The following is a 25,872-nucleotide window of genomic DNA, read 5'->3' on the forward strand; positions in this document are numbered from 1 at the left end:
ACCTGGTCAAGTGGAAGGGCTATGGTCAGGAGGATAATTCCTGGGTGGTCGCCTCTGATGTTCATGCGGCCGATTTAGTTCGTGCCTTTCATGCCGCTCATCCTGATCGCCCTGGTGGTCGTGGTGAGGGTTCGGTGACCCCTCACTAAGGGGGGGGTACTGTTGTGAATTTACTTTTTGCTCCCTCTAGTGGTTACTAGTTTTTTGACTCTGGTTTTTCTGTCTTTCCTTTTATCCGCACCTGGGTCGTTAGTTAAGGGTGTTGCTATTTAAGCTCCCTGGACCTTCAGTTCTATGCCTGGCAACGTAGTTATCAGAGCTAGTCTGCTGTGCTCTTGTCTACTGATCCTGGTTCCAGTTATATCAGCTAAGTCCGCTTTTTGCTTTTTGCTATTTTGCTTTGGTTTTGTATTTTTGTCCAGCTTGTTCCAAATATATATCCTGACCTTTGCTGGAAGCTCTAGGGGGCTGGTGTTCTCCCCCCGGACCGTTAGACGGTTCGGGGGTTCTTGAATTTCCAGTGTGGATTTTGATAGGGTTTTTGTTGACCATATAAGTTACCTTTCTTTATTCTGCTATCAGTAAGCGGGCCTCTCTGTGCTAAACCTGGTTCATTTCTGTGTTTGTCATTTCCTCTTACCTCACCGTTATTATTTGTGGGGGGCTTCTATCCAGCTTTGGGGTCCCCTTCTCTGGAGGCAAGAAAGGTCTTTTGTTTTCCTCTACTAGGGGTAGCTAGATTCTCCGGCTGGAGCGTGTCATCTAGAATCAACGTAGGAATGATCCCCGGCTACTTCTAGTGTTGGCGTTAGGAGTAGATATATGGTCAACCCAGCTACCACTGCCCTATGAGCTGGATTTTTGTATTCTGCAGACTTCCACGTTCCTCTGAGACCCTCGCCATTGGGGTCATAACAGGTGTCTGCCCCTGCCTGGTGTTGCCCTCAACTGAATAAAGCTGAGCTTCAACCTTCTGGCTCTCATTAAGTGTTTTTTAAAAAACAAAATGGTGGTTAGGGCCTACTAACGGCTTCTGCCCCTCCCTGGTGTTGTCCTCAACTGAACAAAGCTGAGCTTCCACATTCTGGCTTTCGGCCTATACTATCAGATATTAAACTGCATTTGGCCTACTAGTGTGGTTAGGCCCTTGAAACAGTGTCTGCTGCTCTTGGGTTTGCTACTCCACTGAACAAAGCAATGCCGCCTGTTTAGTCCTGTTACCAATTTTGATCTGCATTTAGCCTACTTTATTCTTTGGCCCTATATCTGTTTCCTCATCATCCTGCCCATTGCCCAGCCACTGCTAGATGAGTCTGCTGGTACATTGACCTAGACCACTACATTCCCCTTGTACTCTACACAGCCAGAATCTGACCCTGCTGAAAGTAAGGTTCCCCTTCCCGCATATTATACCACCTTACACAGGGACAAAGAGGAAGGTGCAGATGAAAGTGCAGGTTCCTTCATCAGGTGGGGGGGCATACTCGTTGGCGACGTCACTGGCACAGGGCCACTCAGAGTACGCAAAAGTGTCACTGCTGGTGGGAGGCGCCCCCGCCATGCAAACACACCGCCGTACTTTGAGGGGCCCTGTGCCAGTGCCAATGCGAACGAGTGGGCCCCCCCTGCTTGCTCAGGATCACAGCACTTGCAACGTTGAAATACTTACCTCTCCCTGCTCCACCGCCATGACGTAGTCCATGTTTCCTGGGCCCACTAAAACCTTGAACCAGCCCTACCCCCACAACTTTTGCCAAATGACCACCAATTTCCAGTGCCCAACTATTATTATAAAGTTAATTAAGATTGACAAGCTTCAGAAAACAAGAATGGATGTTTTTGGCAGTAAAATGTGCACTGTAGGTGTTTTCCTGGCCTCCACTCACTGCCGGCTATGCTTCCCCATTGACTTGCATTGGGTTTCGTGTTTCGGTCGATCCCCGACTTTTAGCGATAATCGGCCGACTTCACTCGACTCGACTCTGGACTAAATCGGGTTTCACAAAACCAGACTCGATCTTAAAAAAATGAAAGTCGCTCAACCCTAGTCCCAAGTACTTTTTTCTGATGAAAGCAAATTTTGCATGTCATTCGGAAATCAAGGTGCCAGAGTCTGGAGGAAGACTGGGGAGAAGGAAATGCCAAAATGCCTGAAGTCCAGTGTCAAGTACCCACAGTCAGTGATGGTGTGGGGTGCCATGTCAGCTGCGGGTGTTGGTCCACTGTGTTTCATCAAGGGCAGGGTCAATGCAGCTAGCTATCAGGAGATTTTGGAGCACTTCATGCTTCCATCGGCTGAAATGCTTTATGGAGATGAAGATTTCATTTTTCAGCACGACCTGGCACCTGCTCACAGTGCCAAAACCACTGGTAAATGGTTTACTGACCATGGTATTACTGTGCTCAATTGGCCAGCCAACTCTCCTGACCTGAACCCCATAGAGAATCTGTGGGATATTGTGAAGAGAAAGTTGAGAGACGCAAGACCCAACACTCTGGATGAGCTTAAGGCCGCTATTGAAGCATCCTGGGCCTCCATAACATCTCAGCAGTGTCACAGGCTGATTGCCTCCATGCCACGCCGCATTGAAGCAGTCATTTCTGCCAAAGGATTCCCGACCAAGTATTGAGTGCATAACTGAACATTATTATTTGATGGTTTTTTTGTTTGTTATTAAAAAACACTTTTATTTGATTGGACGGGTGAAATATGCTAATTTATTGAGACAGGTTTTTTGGGTTATCAGGAGTTGTATGCCAAAATCATCAGTATTAAAACAATAAAAGACCTGACAAATTTCAGTTGGTGGATAATGAATCTATAATATATGAAAGTTTAATTGTAATCATTACATTATGGTAAATAATGAAATTTAACACTATATGCTAATTTTTTGAGAAGGACCTGTAGTAGTTATATTCTTGTACATAGGGGCAGTATATTAATAGTAGTTATATTCTTGTACATAGGGGCAGTATTATAGTAGTTATATTCTTGCACATAGGGGCAGTATTATAGTAGTTATATTCTTGTACATAGGAGCAGTATTCTAGTAGTTATATTCTTGTACATAGGGGCAGTATTATAGTAGTTACATTCTTGTACATAGGAGCAGTATTATAGTAGTTATATTCTTGCACATAGGAGCAGTATTATAGTAGTTATATTCTTGTACATAGGAGCAGTATTCTAGTAGTTATATTCTTGTACATAGGGGCAGTATTATAGTAGTTATATTCTTGTACATAGGAGCAGTATTATAGTAGTTATATTCTTGTACATAGGGGCAGTATTATAGTAGTTATATTCTTGTACATAGGAGCAGTATTATAGTAGTTATATTCTTGTACATAGGAGCAGTATTATAGTAGTTACATTCTTGTACATAGGGGCAGTATTATAGTAGTTATATTCTTGCACATAGGAGCAGTATTATAGTAGTTATATTCTTGTACATAGGGGCAGTATTATAGTAGTTATATTCTTGTATATAGGGGCAGTATTAAAGTAGTTATATTCTTGTACATAGGGGCAGTATTACAGTAGTTATATTCTTGTACATAGGGGCAGTATTATAGTAGTTATATTCTTGTACATAGTGGCAGTAATATAGTAGTTATATTCTTGTACATAGGAGCAGTATTATATTAGTTATATTCTTGTACACGGTGCAGTATTATAGTAGTTATATTTTTGTACATAGGAGCAGTATTATATTAGTTATATTCTTGTACACGGTGCAGTATTATAGTAGTTATATTCTTGTACATAGGAGCAGTATTATAGTAGTTATATTCTTGTATATAGGGGCAGTATTATAGTAGTTATATTCTTGTACATAGCGGAAGTATTATAGTAGTTATATTCTTGTACATAGGAGCAGTATTATATTAGTTATATTCTTGTACACGGTGCAGTATTATAGTAGTTATATTTTTGTACATAGGAGCAGTATTATATTAGTTATATTCTTGTACACGGTGCAGTATTATAGTAGTTATATTCTTGTACATAGGAGCAGTATTATAGTAGTTATATTCTTGTACATAGGGGCAGTATATTAATAGTAGTTATATTCTTGTACATAGGAGCAGTGTTATAGTAGTTATATTCTTGTATATAGGGGCAGTATTAAAGTAGTTATATTCTTGTACATAGGGGCAGTATTACAGTAGTTATATTCTTGTACATAGGGGCAGTATTATAGTAGTTATATTCTTGTACATAGGGGCAGTATTATAGTAGTTATATTCTTGTACATAGGGGCAGTATTATAGTAGTTATATTCTTGTACATAGGAGCAGTATTATAGTAGTTATATTCTTGTACATAGGGGCAGTATTATAGTAGTTATATTCTTGCACATAGGGGCAGTATTAAAGTAGTTATATTCTTGTACATAGGGGCAGTATTATAGTAGTTATATTCTTGTACACGGTGCAGTATTATAGTAGTTATATTCTTGTACATAGCGGCAGTATTATAGTAGTTATATTCTTGTACATAGGAGCAGTATTATAGTAGTTATATTCTTGTACATAGGGGCAGTATATTAATAGTAGTTATATTCTTGTACATAGGAGCAGTGTTATAGTAGTTACATTCTTGTACATAGGGGCAGTATTATAGTAGTTATATTCTTGTACATAGGAGCAGTATTATACTAGTTATATTCTTGTACACGGTGCAGTATTATAGTAGTTATATTCTTGTACAAAGCGGAAGTATTATAGTAGTTATATTCTTGTACATAGGAGCAGTGTTATATTAGTTATATTCTTGTACACGGTGCAGTATTATAGTAGTTATATTCTTGTACATAGCGGCAGTATTATAGTAGTTATATTCTTGTACATAGGAGCAGTATTATAGTAGTTATATTCTTGTACACGGTGCAGTATTATAGTAGTTATATTCTTGTACATAGCGGCAGTATTATAGTAGTTGTATTCTTGTACATAGGAGCAGTATTATAGTAGTTATATTCTTGTACATAGGGGCAGTATATTAATAGTAGTTATATTCTTGTACATAGGAGCAGTGTTATAGTAGTTACATTCTTGTACATAGGGGCAGTATTATAGTAGTTATATTCTTGTACATAGGGGCAGTATATTAATAGTAGTTATATTCTTGTACATAGGGGCAGTATTATAGTAGTTATATTCTTGTACATAGGGGCAGTATATTAATAGTAGTTATATTCTTGTACATAGGGGCAGTATTATAGTAGTTATATTCTTGTACATAGGAGCAGTATTATAGTAGTTACATTCTTGTACATAGGGGCAGTATTATAGTAGTTATATTCTTGCACATAGGAGCAGTATTATAGTAGTTATATTCTTGTACATAGGGGCAGTATTATAGTAGTTATATTCTTGTATATAGGGGCAGTATTAAAGTAGTTATATTCTTGTACATAGGAGCAGTATTATAGTAGTTATATTCTTGTATATAGGGGCAGTATTATAGTAGTTATATTCTTGCACATAGGGGCAGTATTAAAGTAGTTATATTCTTGTACATAGGGGCAATTTTTATTATAAAATCAAACATAAATACAATTATAATAAAAACAAAAATCACCTAATATTACAAAACACAAATCACTTAGGTTATATACACACCAAGTACTAAACAGTCAGATCATATTCATAAATAAATTAAAGTGTCCACACCTGGATGGAGAAGAAAATCAAACAAAACAAAACAATAACAAAACAATATATATATCATCATATTTCCTAACTGAAATTTATGTTCCTCCATAACTTATTGTTTCTCTGACTCCTTCCAACTTCTAACGATTTTATACACCGGAGTTCTGACATAACCTGACCAGCCGCAGCGGTGTGATCGAACAGCTCATTGTGCAGTGACACCCGGGTTCTCATGTGCCAATGATAGTATTTGACGACACTTATGATAATGTACATCGTCTCTCTGTCGATGTTACTAACAGTGGAGGGGACACCATAGATTATGTCAGGATACTTTAGGGTCCGCAGTCTGGGGATTTTTAGACTATCTGACACTTCCTCCCAGATCTTCCTCCCTCCCCAGCAATCACATATAAAGTGCTCCATAGTCTCCTCCTGCTGACAACCAAGGGGACAATTCCTATCAGAGACACTCAGATGTTTCAGGTTTCCCCTGACAAAGAGAAGACTATGCAGTGAAAGCCAAGTGACATCAAACAGTTTAGGAGGCAGTCGTTTCCCGTTTAGGAACCTAAGACTTTCCTGCAGGGTGGTGGTGACACAATCTCTCAGAGCCAGTGGAGAGTAGAAGAAAGTCCTACATACATGAGCATATATGTCTCTTCTCGTACTGCTCTCAATGTAAGACTTATCCAGTCCCCACCTCCTAACACACTTCAGACCGTAGTCCAGATACTGGGGGAGGTGATCACCTGTCCATCTCCTCCTCTTGAGACTGCCGCCTCGCACCCAAGATTCTGCAAAAGGCAATATCCAGTACCTGATACTATTTACCCACAGGGAGCTACTGTTTGAGTCCATGTTCCCAAAATTTACCTTTAGAAACAAGGAGTCAAAGAAAACCCTTGGATTCAACATATCCAGTCCACCCTCTCTCCGCCGTAGGTACGTTATTCCCCTCTTTATTAGGTTCAACCTATTCCCCCACAAGAGCTGGAAGAACAGGCTGAAGAGCCTCGCTGAGAAAGATTCTGGCAAAGGGAAAATGACAGAGACATACAAGAAAACAGGGACCAGGTAAGTCTTCAACATTGCGACCCTTTCTCTGTAGGTCAGCCTCCAGTTCTTCCATCGCTGAACCTTTGCATTTCCGGTTTCCAATTTCTCCTCCCAATTTAGCGTGGCATTATCATCCCTCCCAAATTTAACCCCTAGGATCTTAATATGGGTGGAGGCTTTGGCAAACTGCCGCAGATCAAAACTGGGATCAGTATCTAATGTCCACAGAGCTTGACTCTTCTCAAGGTTGACCAGAGACCCGGAGGCCTCTGAGTAACTTCTGATAGACGCAGATAACATCTGCACCTCTCGAGGATTAGATATCACCAACGTCACATCATCCGCATAGGCAACAACATTCAGAGGCAGGCAATGGGGGACCGGCACCCCCTGAAAATCGCACTCCTGCAGTGACCTCAGAAATGGGTCTAGGGCAAAAACATACAGGAGCGGACTCAGTGGGCAACCCTGTCTCACCCCTGCCCCAACTCCAAAAGTGTCACCCTGCCAACCATTAATCAGAGGAAAGCTCACCGCCTCTCTGTACAATGTCTTCAGCCAATCCACAAATTGTCCCGGAATACCGTACTTTGACAAAGTGGCCCACAGATAGTCATGATCAACCCTGTCAAAGGCTTTAGCCTGGTCCAGACTAACAACATATTTCCCACACCGCAGAGCTTTACATCTCTCAAACATCTCCCGTATCGATATGACTGCTCCAGAGATGTTCCGCCCTTTTACTGTGCCAAACTGAGAGCCTGCCAACAGTGCTGGGGACAAACAGACTAATCTAGAAAAAAGGATCTTTGCTAGAATCTTCCTGTCCACATTCAAGAGGGCAATAGGCCTCCAGTTCTTGATGTCGCTCGGCTCTTTACCTTTAGACAGCAGAATCAACGAGGACACTCTCATGGATGGAGGCATCAGGTGATTTTCTAGACAACTTTTATACACATCCACGAGGATTGGGGCCAGGAGGTCTCTGAATTTCCTATAAAATTCTGCTGTTGTGCCATCTGGACCTGGTGCCTTCTTCAGATGTAATTTATCAATAGCCTCCTTAACTTCCTCCACCGTTAACTCTGCTGTCAAAGGAGAAAAGTCCAGATCATTAGTATCAGGCACAGGAGTTGCCTCCAAGAATTGAGCCATCTTATCTTTATCCAAAACTTTCCTCTGAAACAAGTCAGCATAGTAAGATCCCACCACCTCCAGGATACCCTCCCGTGACTCCTGCAATACACCCTGGAAGTCAGTGAGACCCGTGACCATTTTTTTGACTACCCTCTCCCTGCAATTCTCAAAGGGATCAGGGGCCCCTAAGGACCCATAATCCCGTTCAAGAACCAGGAAGGTATACCTACTATACTGATACTGCCTTATCTCAGATTTCAGTCGGTCGATCTTCACTTTGTCATCCCCGCCCGCCGAATATAGTGACTCCAATTCTTTACGCAGCTTTAGGTACTGGCTGTACTTATTCCTCCCTTTATTAACTGACAGTCTCTTTAAGAGGGATCTGATATCCTCCTTGACGTCCTCCCACCAGTCGGTCATGTTGTCATAGAAGTCAACCCTATCCAGATGAAGCTGGATAAGGGAGTAGACACGACTCTGAACATAAGCATCATCCAGGAGACTGGAATTGAGCTTCCACAACCCTCTACCGATGTCTGGACGGTTAGAGGTCCCCAGACAGAAGCACAAGGCGAGGTGATCACAGTAAGGGACGACCTTCTCACTCAGGGTGCCGACAGCCTCAGTAGGACTTACAAAAGCAAAATCTATCCTACTGCTCCTGTTCGAACATGAATACGTGAATTTTGGCTGTCGACCTCCCTGTGCGAAAACGTCAGTCAGTCCAGCCTGCATTATAATGCTATTTAGGACCTTACCATCCCTGGTCACTGTCCTGCCCGAGGAACTGTCACCTGACGTCAGTATGGCGTTAAAGTCCCCTGCCATCACCACCGGAAGAGAAGTGAAGAGGTAAGGCTTAACGGTATTAAATAGCTGAATCCTGTCAGTCACTGTCTGTGGCCATAGATGTTAATAAGCCGGAGTCGCCTCCCATGAATAGTGACTTCCAGGACCAAACATCTTCCCATGACCACCTCCGTCATCCTATGCACAGTCACATCATTGGTGTTAAACAGGACAGTGACTCCGGCGTAAGGCTCCACAGCCAGTGACCAGAAAGAAGGACCGGACCGCCATTCCCTCTCAGCTTCTCTCATAAGCCCCACAGATGTCAGTCGTGTCTCCTGCAGGAAAATGACATCGGTGTCCAAATGTGTGAGATGTTCATACACCACATGTGTCGTCCTCCTTGCCTTAATACTATTGACATTACTTGAAGTTAGTGTTAATGAGAACCCCGCCATCACTACACAACAGAGAAGGAGCACAGTAACTGCCATCATCATGATTCAGGGATGTTCTGTCCACCACTGGTGTCCATGACAGACTCTACCTGAGGGTCCACAGATAAAGGCTTCCGCTTTGACGGAGGGTGGTCCTCTACGTCCCTGTCACACTCTGCATCAACTTTCCTCAACTCTGTCTCATAATCATCATCATTAGACTCAGATAAAACTCCATACCTGTTGGACACCACCATCACTCCTGCAGAATCCTGAAGTTTCCTAGTAACGCTCTGACCGGTGTCATATTCTACCTCAGGTTTACGGGAGGACGTGCTCTTTTTCTTCCTTTTATTATGATTAATGCTCCAGTCATCAGATACAGACAGTGATGCTGAAGGGGGGGGCTACCTGAGGCTGCTGGACCTCCATGTTCCCCTCTGCACCCTCTATACCCTGCTTCTGTGGCGTTACATGAATGGACTCCTGTTGGGCATCTGGGCTGGTCACCATCTCTCCTGACATTAAATCCTCCCCCTCATGCGCCCCTGCCACCACATCCTCCTGAGCCTCTGCCCCTGCCAGTACAGCCTCATCAGGGAAGACTCTGCAGATATTATGCCAGGCGTCTGGACAGTCCCTGTGAGGGTGGCCCATCTTACCGCAGAGGTTGCACCTAACATCCCGGCAATCCGCAGCGACATGGCCGATTTCCCCACACAGGCTGCACTTCACCACAGTACAGGCGTTAGCCAGATGACCTTTCCCACCACATTTGGAGCACTTTCTGGGCTGCCCGGGGTAATAACATCTTCCCTTCTCCCTCCCAATGAAGAAGGAGTTGGGTAAGTGGGCAGTAATGTTATTAAATTGCCGCAGTTTCACCACAGCTTTCCACCCCATTGTCCAGATACCATCCTCATCTCTGACCTTGGAGAGTCCAGAGGCGAGGTCACAGTGTCTCCGGAGCCACACCTCGATGTCCTGTGGGGGAACGGCCTCATTCCAGAAGGTGATATTTACCGTGACTGTGTCCGGCCTGGAGATAGGAACCAAAATAAATTTATTCCAGCCTTCAGAGTCTCTGAACCTGGGGTAATTGGCCAAGAACCTGTCCAGGTCACACTGCAGCTTGAAACTGACCTCGTAGCCCTGCCTGTCCTGAAGGTTAGACACCGCCAGTATCTCATTTACCGCAAACCCCATCTGGCCGCATAGCAGCTCTCTCACCACATACCTGCGCTGTGGCAGGTCCTCCTTGGCACCAATGTATTTAAACCGCACCACATTAATGCGCTTAAATGTCTGGCCGGTGTACCTGGCGCTAGAAGTGAAGGATGGGGCGCCGCGGCTCCAGGCATTCCTGGGGGGCACCTGCCGGGTCACACTGGGCCGACTGACAGGGAGAGGGTCTGCAGCAGGGGGGGCTGCCACACCTTGTGGACTAGATGGTAAAGGGGGATAGTCACACATATTATGCACATTATCATCAGCATCATTATCATCAGACAGTGCCACGTCCATGACGGAAAGGGAAACCCCTCCAACCCCCGACCCCATGGGCACAACATCACCAGCCCCAGTCTGTGCCTCGGCCTCAGCTTCGGCCTCATCAGCACAAACAGTCTCACATATAATGTCCTGCTCCTGCATGGGGCATTCTGGGACCTGTGGTGCCTCTGCTGGAGTCTGAAGTGCATGCTCCTGCTCACACTCAGCTGCCTCAGCAGCACAAACAGTCTCACATATACAGTCTTGCTCCTGCATGGGGCATTCTGGGACCTGTGGTGCCTCTGCTGGAGTCTGAAGTGCATGCTCCTGTTCACACTCAGCTGTTTGCTGCGGCAGTTTTTTCCCTTCCTGGAAGCAGAAGCGGGCAGCCTGTAACACTGGCCGTGTCCGCTGCTGGGGGGTCCCAGTCTCTACAGCACAGTCCTGCTTATAGGAGGCGAACCGCTCACGGTTCTTGTAGGTCTCCGCCAGGGGCCCCATGCCCTCCAGCACAGATTCAATGTCCTGCACAACACTTGCCAGCTGCACCCCCAGTGTGTTCAGTCTCAGGTCATACACATCATTACAGGCAGGATTAGTGACTTTTAGACTATAGATGAAGTCTACCTCCATTTGCAGCGCTTTTTTTTGCTGCTGTAACTCACCCAGTTTTCTGACCAGTCCCGGTATCTCGTCCGCTAGCTGCAGCTCGGGTGCACGTGCCGGCTGCACAGGTTTAGGCTTCACCACGGGTGCAGGGGTTTTGAACACAGACTTGTGCGGTTCCACCACAGATGGCTTTGTGGCTCCTCGGCTGGATGCAGGCTCTGCAGCAGGTTTATCGCTGCCACCTGATTGTGACCGGGTGCGCCCTGACAGCGCCACACTGCCATGTTGTTTTACGTTCTCCTGGATTGTTTGTCTTTCCAGAGACGTCCGTCTCTGCCTGGAAGCAGGAGAGGTGATTGGTACAGCTGGGGCTGATCTCACCTGTGCTCCAGGCAGGGGCTGCTTACTGACCGGGGAGTTACAGGACTTCACAATGTGCTGTGTAACATCACTCACCAACACTTTCACTTCTGGCTTCTTTGCTGGGCTTGGAGGAGATTTTCCTCCCAAAACTTTACTGGCAGCTTTTTCCTCTTTCACAGAACTGCTGCTGCTTTGGCTCGCTGCATTCACTGGTCTCACAGTGGCTTTGGGATTAGTATTCCCATTTAGAGAGGTCTGGGAGCCTTGTCCCAGTGTAGGCCGAGAAGCCTGGGCCTTGCCTGGGGAGCTTCCCCGCCCAGGGTGGCCCCTCCCTGGGCTTGCTCCAGACATCAGGAGAGCTACCAACACACAACCTCACAGCTAGGAGGCAGTATTATAGTAGTTATATTCTTGTACATAGGGGCAGTATTATAGTAGTTATATTCTTGTACACGGTGCAGTATTATAGTAGTTATATTCTTGTACATAGCGGCAGTATTATAGTGGTTATATTCTTGTACATAGGAGCAGTATTATAGTAGTTATATTCTTGTACATAGGAGCAGTATTATAGTAGTTATATTCTTGTACATAGGAGCAGTATTATAGTAGTTATATTCTTGTACATAGGAGGCAGTATTATAGCAGTTATATTCTTGTATATAGGAGCAGTATTATAGCAGTTATATTCTTGTACACAGGAGCAGTATTATAGTAGTTATATTCTTGTACATAGGAGCAGTATTATAGTAGTTATATTCTTGTACATAGGAGCAGTATTACAGTAGTTATATTCTTGTGCATAGGGAGCAGTATTATAGTAGTTATAGTCCTGTACATAGGAGCAGTATTATAGTAGTTATATTCTTGTACATAGGGGCAGTATTATAGTAGTTATATTCCTGTACAGAGGAGCAGTATTATAGTAGTGTAGAGATTAGACTGAAAGAATCCATTGTGTCTTTGTCCTGAAACATCTGACTTCTTATCAGAAGAAACTAGAGCAAAGTTGACATTTCTTTTTTATGGACGCATTCCTTCTCGACTGATGTAACTTTTTACCTACATACTAGAGGTCGTAAATTTCACAGTATAGATAAGCTTTGTAAGAGAATATGAGCGCTTGTGCGCATGTCTTAAAATGTATAACTCTTCTCTGTATAAAGGAGGGGTGAGCACCCGGTGAGTCAGACGGGCTCCTGAGCTTTCCCTGTTATGATCACACAATCTTTTGTGTTGCGTGTCATTCACTCGGATGCCTACTTCTAGTAAGCCAGGGACTGAAAAGGACTTAACATTTCTTGGCGCCTGAACAGGGACCTGAGGAGAGAGTGTTTGCTCGAGATTTACCTGCGGATACGGACAACGGAGATCTGGGATAATGGACGGCAAATGAACTGAAATACCTGGCCAGGTAAGAGACATTATTAGTTCTCTTTTATCTGCCCTGTATTATCCGAAAGATCTCTATGAGCCGTGTCACGCTGGGTTAGTCTAGTAGTGAGTAGATACCTATAAAACTCGGGTTACCATATTGTATAGATTTATGAGTCTAGTCCCTGGCAGTGTGTGAGCAGTGTGTGAACAGTGTGTGAACAGTGTGAAGGTTGTGACATGTTGTGAAAGAAGAATAGAAGTACGTAGAACAATAAGCCACGATTGTTAGAACAAGGTTATTGGTGAAGTCAGCCTAACTGGGTTATGAGGTAGCGTCCTTCTGGGAGACCTCCGCCCATGCTTGACTCTCCTATAGAACTTGTTTCTACATTCCCTGGATAAGGTGTGATAGAATGAGCCCAGGACGCGGTTTTCATGAGCCTGGGACAAGTATGCTAACTGACACAGAAAGTTTTGTGATCTGTATGGTGTTGCTGGGTTTGTGTGCATAATAGCACTTAAGTACGTCCTGCATATTAGAAGAAACGGAGCAGACGAGCTCTTCAATATTTTAGCTCCCTAGGAGAGAAGGCAACGAGACGCCACCAACAGAGGAAGTGGTTGTCCAAACGTCACCTGGGGTAGAAATAGCAAATATTGAAAGGATATTTTAGCTCCCTAGGAGAGAAGGCAACGAGACATCACCACAGTGATTGTCCAAACGTCACCTGGGGTAGAAATAGCTAAAATGAGAAATAAACAGACCAAAACTGTCTTAGGACAAGTGGAAGCAGCAGATATCATACAGGAAAGATGTGGAAAGGCAGTCAGAAGTCAGATTAGAAGAGTGAGAGAAAAATTGGGAATTTCAGAAGCACTTATGTTCAGTACAGAATGGGAAAGACTGAGTAAAGAAAGAGGAGGAATTATCAAAGACAATGGGTGGGAAGAAATCATACACTGTATGATAGAGGTCTCAAAAACAGCTAAAGAGGAGAATTGGAAGTATGATGCAGACACTTCCAAATGGATCATGGGAAAGGGAAAAAGTTGTAATATAATCCCACCACCTTACCTAGATCCAAAAGCCCAATCATTTGTACCATCTGGAAGAACAGAAGGAGGAAAACAGAGGGAAAGGGGGTCAACAGGTGTGATTATGCAGAAATTTGGGCAAAGTATTGAAGAATATAGTCAAGAACTAGAAAATAGCTTTAGGGATGAAGGATTGGATATGACTGATGCTTCAGTAAGGAGACTTTTTACAAAACAATTAATAGAGGGGCTAGATCCAAAAATCAGAGAAAAATTTAAATCCTCTACTCCAGATTGGAGAACAATTGAACAACCAAATATTGTGAAACAGCGATGTTTAGGAATAGCCATGGATATGAGAGAGAATCATAAGCCTGTTAGAATAGCACAAGCTAATACAGGAGGAAGAGTGAGACACAATTTTCCTTGCCACTACTGTAAAAAGCCAGGTCATTTCCAAAGAGAGTGCAGGAAGAAGTTGGCAGATATAAAGTCAGGCAAATTTGTTCCCAGAAATAACCCTTCCCAAACGGACAACCAGCAGAAATCTACCATCATAGATGGTCCCATATCAGATTCAGATTGACTCGATGTGTTACAAACTTCCCTACCAGCTAGGAGACCTATGATACAGGTGAATGTGGGGGGGGAGAGAGATTCCATTTTTGATAGATACAGGTGCAACTTCCTCAATTTTGAATCAAGATTTTCTTCCGAATCCGGAAGATATTTCAGAACAAACAACTTTTGCTGAGGGTTATGATGGGGTAATTCGAACACTGCCATATACTGTGCCCCTAGAGGTCTCATTAGGACCTAAATGTTTTGCATCCAGATTTTTATATGCCAGAGGTGCCCCAACATGTCTGTTAGGAACTAATGTACTAAAGAAATTAGAAGCTAACATCAATTTTAGGGACGATGGCACAGTTATGCTGACTATCCCTGATGATGCAGAATCATTAGAACAATATGTCAGAATTCAGGCTTTTGAGGATTATGCTGAAGAAAAAGAGTACACCACAGATCTAGATCTCTCAATGATCCCAGAAACACTGTGGGCACAGGGTGACACTGATGTGGGATTATTGCATATTTCTCCTGTAAATTTATCTGTGCAACCAGGAGCTGTTCTCCCACAGCTCAGACAATACCCTGTGAGTGCCCAGCAGGAATTAGCAATTACAAAACAGATAGAGGGATATAGAGAGAAAGGAGTTCTGGTAGAGATACAATCACCTGCTAACACTCCTCTGTATCCAGTCAAGAAGAGAACTCTTGATAAGAGTTCTATGCCCAAATATCGTATGGTACATGATCTAAGAGAAATAAACAAAGTTCTAGATCCAATCACCCCAGTTGTACCCAATCCTCATACGTTACTATCACAGATACCAGCCAGTTCTCAAGTGTTTACTGTAATAGATCTTTCAAATGCATTTTTCTCGGTTCCTTTACACCAAGACAGTTGGCATTTGTTTGCATTTACATTTAAGGGCAAACAGTTGGCGTGGACACGCCTTCCACAGGGAATGATACACTCCCCTACTCTTTATTCAAATGCCCTACAAACAGTTCTTCAGAGGTTTGGACCTGAAACACAGGTAGTAATTTTGCAGTATGTGGATGACATACTACTTTGCTGCCCAGATCTAAAAACCGCAGAAAGGTCCACTGTGAGTTTACTATGTTTTCTAGAAAAAGAAGGGTGTAAAGTGAATAGACAAAAGCTACAAGTTTGTCAGACCAAAGTGGTCTTTCTAGGTCATTGCATTTCTCAAGGTAAAAAGCATCTTACACCTCAAAGAACTGAAGCAATAAGACAGATGAATGAGCCTAGAAATCATAAACAGCTACGAGCATTTTTAGGAATAGTGTCTCATTGTAGACAATGGATTATACATGCCAGTCAACTAATGCAACCACTGTATGACTGTGTAAAAAAATGAACCTTATTTGTTGACAAAAGAAGGTCAGATTTCATTCCAACAATTAAAAGATGCCCTTGTTTCAGCTCCAGCGTTAGGGCTACCAGACTATCACATTTGCTAGGCTTCAGACTCTTAATTTAGCAACACTGCTACCTCTCGAGTCTGAAGGGGGGAATAAGGACACTGATCCACACGCAAATTTTTTCCCTACAGACACACATGATTGTACAGAGCTCATTTTACAAGAAACGGTAGGCTTACCCAATGTATCCGAAACACCACTTCAAAATCCAGATTTAGAGCTGTTTATAGATGGTAGTAGGTTTGCAGATGACACAGGTAACTTTCATACAGGGTATGCAGTTGTGTCAGAATCTGAAACTCTCAAAGCACAACCTCTTCCACCGAAACAGTCTGCACAAGAAGCAGAACTGACAGCATTGATTGAAGCGCTAAAAATAGCTGAGAATCAGACAGCTAATATATACACTGATTCTAGGTATGCACATGGTATTGTGTTTGATTTTGGAGTAATCTGGAGAGCTAGAGGTTACATGACAGCGTCAGGACAACCTGTAAAACATGCTTCTTTGATCAAACAGATCTTAGAGGCTGCACAAGAAACAAAAGAAGTAGCAGTAATCAAGGTAGCTGCACATGTGAGACTCGACACTAGGGAATCTAGGGGAAATGATAGGGCTGATAAAGCAGCCAAAGCAGCAGCAGTTAAACCCTTACAGCAGGTTCATACTGTAAACCCCACAGAAAATACTGAAGATAGACTGAGACAAGCACAGGAAGATGCAGGAGAAGAGGAGAGGGACAGGTGGAAAAAGGAAGGGGCAGAAGAACAAGCAGGAATTTGGAAGAAAGATGGACTAATATGTCTACCTAGAGCCTGGTATCCGATTGTAGTTGGTGGACTGCACCACCCTACTCATGTGTCTGCAAATGCAATGACACTACTGGCAAAGCAAGTCTGGTTGGCTCCAGGTTTTGGCAACTACGCAAGAGACTATTGTGCTGCATGTGCTATATGCCTGGCACATAATCCCGGACAGACAACAAAGACCCCTATGAAGCATCACGTCCGACCTCTCTATCCGTTTCAGCGATTACAAATAGACTTTATCCAGCTGCCAAAAAGTAATGGGTATGAGTATGTGTTGGTGTGTGTGGACATGTTCCCAGGGTGGCCAGAGGCCTATCCAGTTCGGAAGGCTTCAGCTAAAAACACTGCTGTAAAGCTAGTTGCCGAACTGATACCCCGTTACGGTCTCCCTGAAGTGATCGAGTCAGATAGGGGTACTCATTTCACTGGAGAAATATTTCAAAATGTACTGAAAATGTTGGGTGTTGAAAGTCAGTTACACACTCCATACCATCCTCAAAGTTCTGGAAAGGTGGAACGCATGAATGGAACTTTAAAATTAAAAATACAGAAAGCCATGGCTGAAACAGGAAAGCCTTGGACAGAATGCCTTCCACTGGCCCTTTATTCAATACGCAATACCCCAAGGGGTAAGACTAAACTGTCTCCATATGAAATTTTGTTTGGCAGGATTGCCAATTTAGGATGTTATTTTCCACAACAACTTGTGTTAAATATTGAGTCATTGACTTCTTATGTGCAAAACCTCCAGAAACAATTAACTAAGGTGCATGCACAAGTTTTTTGCTTCCCTTCCAGATCCTGACAACACTGAAGGAAGTCACAAGTTGGAACCAGGTGATCAAGTCTATGTAAAAAGACACACCAGAAAGGCTCTTGAACCAAGGTTTGACGGACCCTTCCAAGTCCTGTTGACAACACCTACATCAGTCAAGCTTGAAGGAAAGGCATCATGGATACATGCAAGCCATTGCAAAAGAGCAGTATAAAACTCAGAATATTGATGTTAATAGTATTAACCTCAACGGAGGCATGGGATAGACTGAATTCTTTAACCCCTTTGAATAATAGATTCGTGCAACATCATAGAAAATTAGTACATGACATTTAAATTAAAGGACGTACAACGACTCAGAGATCAGTATGACAAAGATAATGACCAGAATAAGGATAACTGGTGGTCTGATACTTTTTCTTTTCTTAACCCAGCCAACTGGTTCAGAGGAATCGGCGGGTGGGTTGCTGGGATAATGCAGAGCATAATACATATAGTTATGATTATTGTAGTCATATACGTACTATTCCAGATTGTGCTCAAGGGTATCTCAGTATGCACAGATAAACTTTGTGTAATAGATGCAAGAGTATAAAGTTTTTTTTTCTTTATTCTTATGTTATCCTCTAGTGATTCTAATTAATATTACTGTACTAATCTTTGTTTTTTTATATTTTAGTATACTTATTGCAAAACAAAGAAAAGGTTGTGAGAGTTAAACGGAAGAATTGATACTAGATTTGATTCTCTTATTAATGATATAAGCGTGTACATGTGTAATACCAAAAATAAAGGCTTTGTCTTTGGCCCTTTGGTAATTAATAAAAAAAGAATATGTCAAAGGGGGGAATTGTAGAGATTAGACTGAAAGAATCCATTGTGTCTTTGTCCTGAAACATCTGACTTCTTATCAGAAGAAACTAGAGCAAAGTTGACATTTCTTTTTTATGGACGCATTCCTTCTCGACTGATGTAACTTTTTACCTACATACTAGAGGTCGTAAATTTCACAGTATAGATAAGCTTTGTAAGAGAATATGAGCGCTTGTGCGCATGTCTTAAAATGTATAACTCTTCTCTGTATAAAGGAGGGGTGAGCACCCGGTGAGTCAGACGGGCTCCTGAGCTTTCCCTGTTATGATCACACAATCTTTTGTGTTGCGTGTCATTCACTCGGATGCCTACTTCTAGTAAGCCAGGGACTGAAAAGGACTTAACAGTAGTTATATTCTTGTACATATGTACAGTATTATACTAGTTATATTTTTGTACATAGGGGCAGTATTATAGTAGTTATATTCCTGTACAGAGGATCAGTATTATAGTAGTTATATTCTTGTACATAGGAGCAGTATTATAGTAGTTATATTCCTGTATGTAGGGGCAGTATTATAGTAGTTATATTCCTGTATGTAGGGGCATTATTGTAGTAGGTATATTTTTGTACATAGGAGTCATATTGTTTTAGATATAATGCTGTATATAAAGAGCAGTATTTTAGTAGTAATAGTATAGCAGCCTCCTCTGTTACACGGGATGGGGGCCTCTCCTCTATTGCATGGGATGGAGGCCTCTCCTATATTACACGGGATGGAGACCTCTCCTATATTACACAGGATGGAGATCTCTCCTATATTACACGGGATGGAGACCTCTCCTATACTACACAGGATGGAGGCCTCTCCTATAATACACGGGATTGAGGCCTCTCCTATATTACACAGGGTGGAGGCCTCTCCTATATTACACAGGATGGAGATCTCTCCTATATTACACGGGATGGAGACCTCTCCTATATTACACAGGCTGGGGGCCTCTCCTATATTACACAGGATGGAGACCTCTCCTATATTACACAGGATGGAGACCTCTCCTATATTACACAGGATGGGGGCCTCTCCTATATTACACGGGATAGGTGCCTCTCCTATATTACACGGGATGGAGACCTCTCTTATGTTACACGGGATGGAGGCATCTCCTATATAACACAGGATGTAGGTCTCTACTATATAACACAGGATGAAGGTCTCACCTATATTACACAGGATGGAGGCCTCTGCTATATTACACAGGATGGAGACCACTCCTATATTACACAGGATGGGGGTATCTCCTATATTACACGGGATGGGAACCTCTTCTATATTACATGGGATTGAGGCCTCTCCTATATTACATGGGATGGAGGCCTCTCCTATATTACACAGGATGGAGTTCTCTCCTATATTACATGGGATGGAGACCTCTCCTATATTACACAGTATGGGGGCCTCTCCTATATTACACAGGATGGAGGCCTCTCCTATATTACACAGGATGGAGACCTCTCCTATATTACACAGGATGGAGACCTCTCCTATATTACACAGGCTTGGGGCCTCTCCTATATAACAGAGGATGAAGATCTCTCCTATATTACACAGGAAGGAGGCCTCACCCATATTACACCGGATGGAGGCCTCTCCTATATTACACAGGATGGAGGCCTCTCCTCTATTACACAGGATGGAGACCTCTCCTATAATACACAGGGATGGAGGTCTCTCCTATATAACAGAGGATGGAGATCTCTCCTATACAACAGAGGATGGAGATCTCTCCTATATTACACAGGAAGGAGGCCTCACCTATATTACACTGGATGGAGGCCTCACCTATATTACACAGGATGGAGGCCTCTGCTATATTACACGGGATGGAGGCCTCTCCTATATTACACTGGATGGAGGCCTCACCTATATTACACAGGATGGAGGCCTCTCCTATATTACACAGGATGGAGACCTCTCCTGTATTACACAGGATGGGGGCCTCTCCTATATTACACAGGATGGAGGCCTCTGCTATATTACACGGGATGGAGGCCTCACCTATATTACACTGGATGGAGGCCTCACCTATATTACACAGGATGGAGGCCTCTCCTATATTACACAGGATGGAGACCTCTCCTGTATTACACAGGATGGGGGCCTCTCCTATATTACACAGGATGGAGGCCTCTCCTATATAACACAGGATGGAGTCCTCTCCTCTATTACACAGGATGGACACCTCTCTTATATAACACAGGATGGAGGCCTCTCTTATATTATACAGGATGGAGGTCTCTCCTATATTACACAGGATGGAGGCCTCTCCTCTATTACACAGGATGGAGGCCTCTCCTATATTATACAGGATGGAGACCTCTCCTATATTACACAGGATGGAGGCCTCTCCTATATTACATGGGATGGGGGCCTCTCCTTTTTTACACGGGTTGGAGGCCTCTCCTATATTACACGGGATGGAGTCCTCTCCACTGTTACACAGGATGGAGGCCTCTCCTCTATTACACAGGATGGAGGCCTCTCCTCTATTACACAGGATGGAGACCTCTCCTATATTACACAGGATGGAGGCCTCTCCTATATTACACAGGATGGAGGCCTCTCCTATATAACACAGGATGGAGTCCTCTCCTCTATTACACAGGATGGACACCTCTCTTATATAACACAGGATGGAGGTCTCTCCTATATTACACAGGATGGAGGCCTCTCCTCTATTACACAGGATGGAGGCCTCTCCTATATTATACAGGATGGAGACCTCTCCTATATTACACAGGATGGAGGCCTCTCCTATATTACATGGGTTGGGGGCCTCTCCTTTTTTACACGGGTTGGAGGCCTCTCCTATATTACACGGGATGGAGTCCTCTCCACTATTACACAGGATGGAGGCCTCTCCTCTATTACACAGGATGGAGGCCTCTCCTATATTACACAGGATGGAGACCTCTCCTATATTACACAGGATGGAGGCCTCTCCTATATTACACGGGATGGGGGCTCCTCCTGTTTTACACGGGATGGAGGCCTCTCCTGTATTACACAGGATGGAGGCCTCTCCTCTATTACACAGGATGGAGGCCTCTCCTATATTACACAGGATGGAGGCCTCTCTTATATTATACAGGATGGAGGCCTCTCCTATATTACACGGGATGGGGGCTCCTCCTATTTTACACGGGTTGGAGGCCTCTCCTATATTACACAGGATGGAGGCCTCTCCTCTATTACACAGGATGGAGGCCTCTCCTATATTACACAGGATGGAGGCCTCTCTTATATTATACAGGATGGAGGCCTCAACTATATTACACGGGATGGAGGACTCTCCTATATTACACAGGATGGAGGTCTCTCCTATATTACACAGGATGGAGGTCTCTCCTATATAACACAGGATGGAGGTCTCTCCTATATAACACAGGATGTAGGCCTCTCCTATATAACCCAGGATGGAGACCTCTCCTATATTACACAGGATAGAGGTCTCTCCTACATTACATGGGATGGGGGCCTCTCCTATATTACACTGGATGGAGGCCTCTCCTATATTACACAGGATGGAGGCCTGTCCTATAATACATGGGATGGAGGCCTCACCTATATTACACAGGATGGAGGCCTCACCTCTATTACACGGGATGGAGGCCTCTCCTATATTACACAGGATGGAGGCCTTTCCTATACTATGTGGGATGGAGGCCTACCTAAATTACACAGGATGGAGGTCTCTCCTCTATTACACAGGATGGAGGCCTCTCCTATATTACACTGGATGGAGACCTCTCCTATATTACACAGGATGGAGACCTCTCCTATATTACACAGGCTTGGGGCCTCTCCTATATAACAGAGGATGGAGATCTCTGCTATAGTACACCGGATGGAGGCCTCACCTATATTACACCGGATGGAGGCCTCACCTATATTACACAGGATGGAGGCCTCTCCTCTATTACACAGGATGGAGACCTCTCCTATAATACACAGGATGGAGGTCTCTCCTATATAACAGAGGATGGAGATCTCTCCTATGTTACACAGGAAGGAGGCCTCACCTATATTACACAGGATGGAGGCCTCTCCTATATTACACAGGATGGAGGCCTGTCCTATATTACACAGGATTGAGGCCTCTCCTATATTACACGGGATGGAGGCCTCTCCTATATTACACGGGATGGAGGCCTCTCCTATATTACACGGGATGGAGGCCTCTCCTATATTACATGGGATGGAGGCCTCTCCTATATTACACAGGATGGAGGCCTCTCCTATATTACACAGAATGGAGGCCTGTCCTATATTACACAGGATGGAGGCCTCTCCTATATTACACGGGATGGAGACCTCTCCTATACTATGTGGGATGGAGGCCTCACCTATATTACACAGGATGGAGACCTCTCCTATATTACACAGGATGGAGGCCTGTCCTATATTACACAGGATGGAGGCCTGTCCTATATTACACAGGATGGAGGCCTGTCCTATATTACACAGGATGTAGGCCTGTCCTATATTACACAGGATGGAGGCCTGTCCTATATTACACAGGATGGAGGCCTCTCCTAAATTACACAGGATGGAGGCCTCTCCTCTATTACACAGTATGGAGGCCTCTCCTCTATTACACAGGATGGAAGCCTCTCCTAATCTTTACAAAAGGTCCAGCAGACATTCATTACTTTTGGAAGAAAGGCAATTCCAGCAGCTATGCAGTATGGTCAACAAATATGACATACTCACCTCTCGTCGCTCAGACCCCTGGCACTTGCGATATTCACCTGTCCTCGTTCCACCTCCGCGCGCCGCTCCATCTTCTGGCTCTCTGACTGTTCAGGCAGAGGGCGGCGCACACTAACCACGTCATCGCTCCCTCTGACCGGAATGTCACAGCTAGAAGACGCGGAAGTCCCGGGCCGGCAGCTTGTTCCTGTGTTCAGCGGTCACTGGTACCACTCATTAAAGTAATGAATATGCGCTCCACCTATGCGAGTGGAGTCGGGTCCATATTCATTACTTTACTGAGGGGTACCACGAGACCGCTGAACACAGGAAGAGCTTCCGGCACCCGGACACCATCAGAGAAGCAGGGACCGGGAGCAGGTGAGTATATGACAGCCGCCGCTCCCCCTCCCCGCCAACCCCCTGGGAATGACTCGAGCAAAAGCCGAGAGGGGCACTTTCAGCCTAAAAAAATGGGCTGAAAATCTTGACTTATACTCGAGTATATACGGTAGATAATCTAGCCATAGAGAATGTAGAGCTGGTGGAGGAAGGATGAACTTGATGAAGTGGAGACTTTTTTAACCTATTCAGTATACAGTGAGTACGGAAAGTATTCAGACCCCTTTAAATTTTTCACTCTTTGTTTCATTGCAGCCATTTGGTAAATTCAAAAAAGTTCATTTTTTTCTCATTAATGTACACTCTGCACCCCGTCTTGACTGAAAAAAAACAAACAAAAATGTAGTAAATTTTGCAAATTTATTAAAAAAGAAAACCTGAAATCTCACCTGGTCATAAGTCTTCAGCCCCTTTGCTCAGTATTGAGTAGAATCACCCTTTTGAGCTCGTACAGCCATGAGTCTTCTTGGGAATGATGCAACAAGTTTTTCACACCTGGATTTGGGGATCCTCGGCCATTCTTCCTTGCAGATCCTCCCCAGTTCCGTCAGGTTGGATGGTGAACGTTGGTGGACGCCATTTTCAGGTCTCTCCAGAGATGCTCCATTGGGTTTAGGTCAGGGCGCTGGCTGGGCCAGTCAGGAATGGATACAGAGTTGTTCTGAAGCCACTCCTTTGTTATTTTAGCTGTGTGCTTAGGGTCATTGTCTTGTTGGAAGGTGAACCTTCGGCCAAGTCTGAGGTCCAGAGCGCTCTGGAAGAGGTTTTCATCCAGGATATGTCTGTACTTGGCCGCATTCATGTTTCCTTCAATGTCAACCAGTCGTCCTGTCCTGCAGCTGAAGAACACCCCATAGCATGATGCTGCAACCACCATGCTTCACTGTGGGGATTGTATTGGGCAGGTGATGAGCAGTGCCTGGTTTTCTCCACACATACCGCTTAGAATCATCTCATCAGACCAAAGAATCTAGGACTCCAATGAAGGAGTAGAACCAGTGGCGTAACCACAAAGTTATGGGCCCCGGTGCGAACTTCCAAATGGGGCCCCCCCTGCAGCCCTGCCATACAACTCAATGTAACCCCCATAGAATACAACGCAGCCCCCCTCATAGTGTAATGCAGCCCCTCCATACAGGGGCAGTGAGAAAGACACGAGCAAATGGTGACGAGGGGGCAGGGAAGAGGGCACAAGGGGGCTAGGGGAGACAGGCACAAGGGTAACATAGGGGGGATAACATAGATGGATAACATAGGGGGGTAACATAGATGCTCCATAGAAAGCTGTGCCACATATAATGCTCCATACCGTTGATTATTGCCCCATAGATGCTCCATATAAAGCTGTGCCATATATAATGCTCTGCACCGTTCATTATGACCCCATAGATGCTCCATAGAAAGCTGTGCCATATATAATGCTCTGCACCATTCATTATGGCCCCATAGATGCTCCATAGAAAGCTGTGCCATATATGATGCTCTGCACCGTTCAGTATGGCCCCATAGATGCTCCATAGAAAGCTGTGCCATATACACTCACCGGCCACTTTATTAGGTACACCATGCTAGTAACGGGTTGGACCCCCTTTTGCCTTTAGAACTGCCTCAATTCTTCGTGGCATAGATTCAACAAGGTGCTGGAAGCATTCCTCAGAGATTTTGGTCCATATTGACATGATGGCATCACACAGTTGCCGCAGATTTGTCGGCTGCACATCCCAAAGATGCTCCATACAAGGCAGGATGGATCCATGCTTTCATGTTGTTTACGCCAAATTCTGACCCTACCATCCAAATGTCGCAGCAGAAATCGAGACTCATCAGACCAAGCAACGTTTTTCCAATCTTCTACTGTCCAATTTCGATGAGCTTGTACAAATTGTAGCCTCAGTTTCCTGTTCTTATCTGAAAGGAGTGGTACCCGGTGTGGTCTTCTGCTGCTGTAGCCCATCTGCCTCAAAGTTCGACGCACTGTGCATTCAGAGATGCTCTTAGGCCTACCTTGGTTGTAACGGGTGGTGATTTGAGTCACTGTTGCCTTTCTATCAGCTCGAACCAGTCTGCCCATTCTCCTCTGACCTCTGGCATCAACAAGGCATTTCCGCCCACAGAACTGCCGCTCACTGGATTTTTTTTCTTTTTCGGACCATTCTCTGTAAACCCTAGAGATGGTTGTGCGTGAAAATCCCAGTAGATCAGCAGTTTCTGAAATACTCAGACCAGCCCTTCTGGCACCAACAACCATGCCACGTTCAAAGGCACTCAAATCACCTTTCTTCCCCATACTGATGCTCGGTTTGAACTGCAGGAGATTGTCTTGACCATGTCTACATGCCTA

This window comes from Ranitomeya variabilis, chromosome 2 (genome assembly GCF_051348905.1).
Source record: "Ranitomeya variabilis isolate aRanVar5 chromosome 2, aRanVar5.hap1, whole genome shotgun sequence".
Taxonomy (NCBI): domain Eukaryota; kingdom Metazoa; phylum Chordata; class Amphibia; order Anura; family Dendrobatidae; genus Ranitomeya; species Ranitomeya variabilis.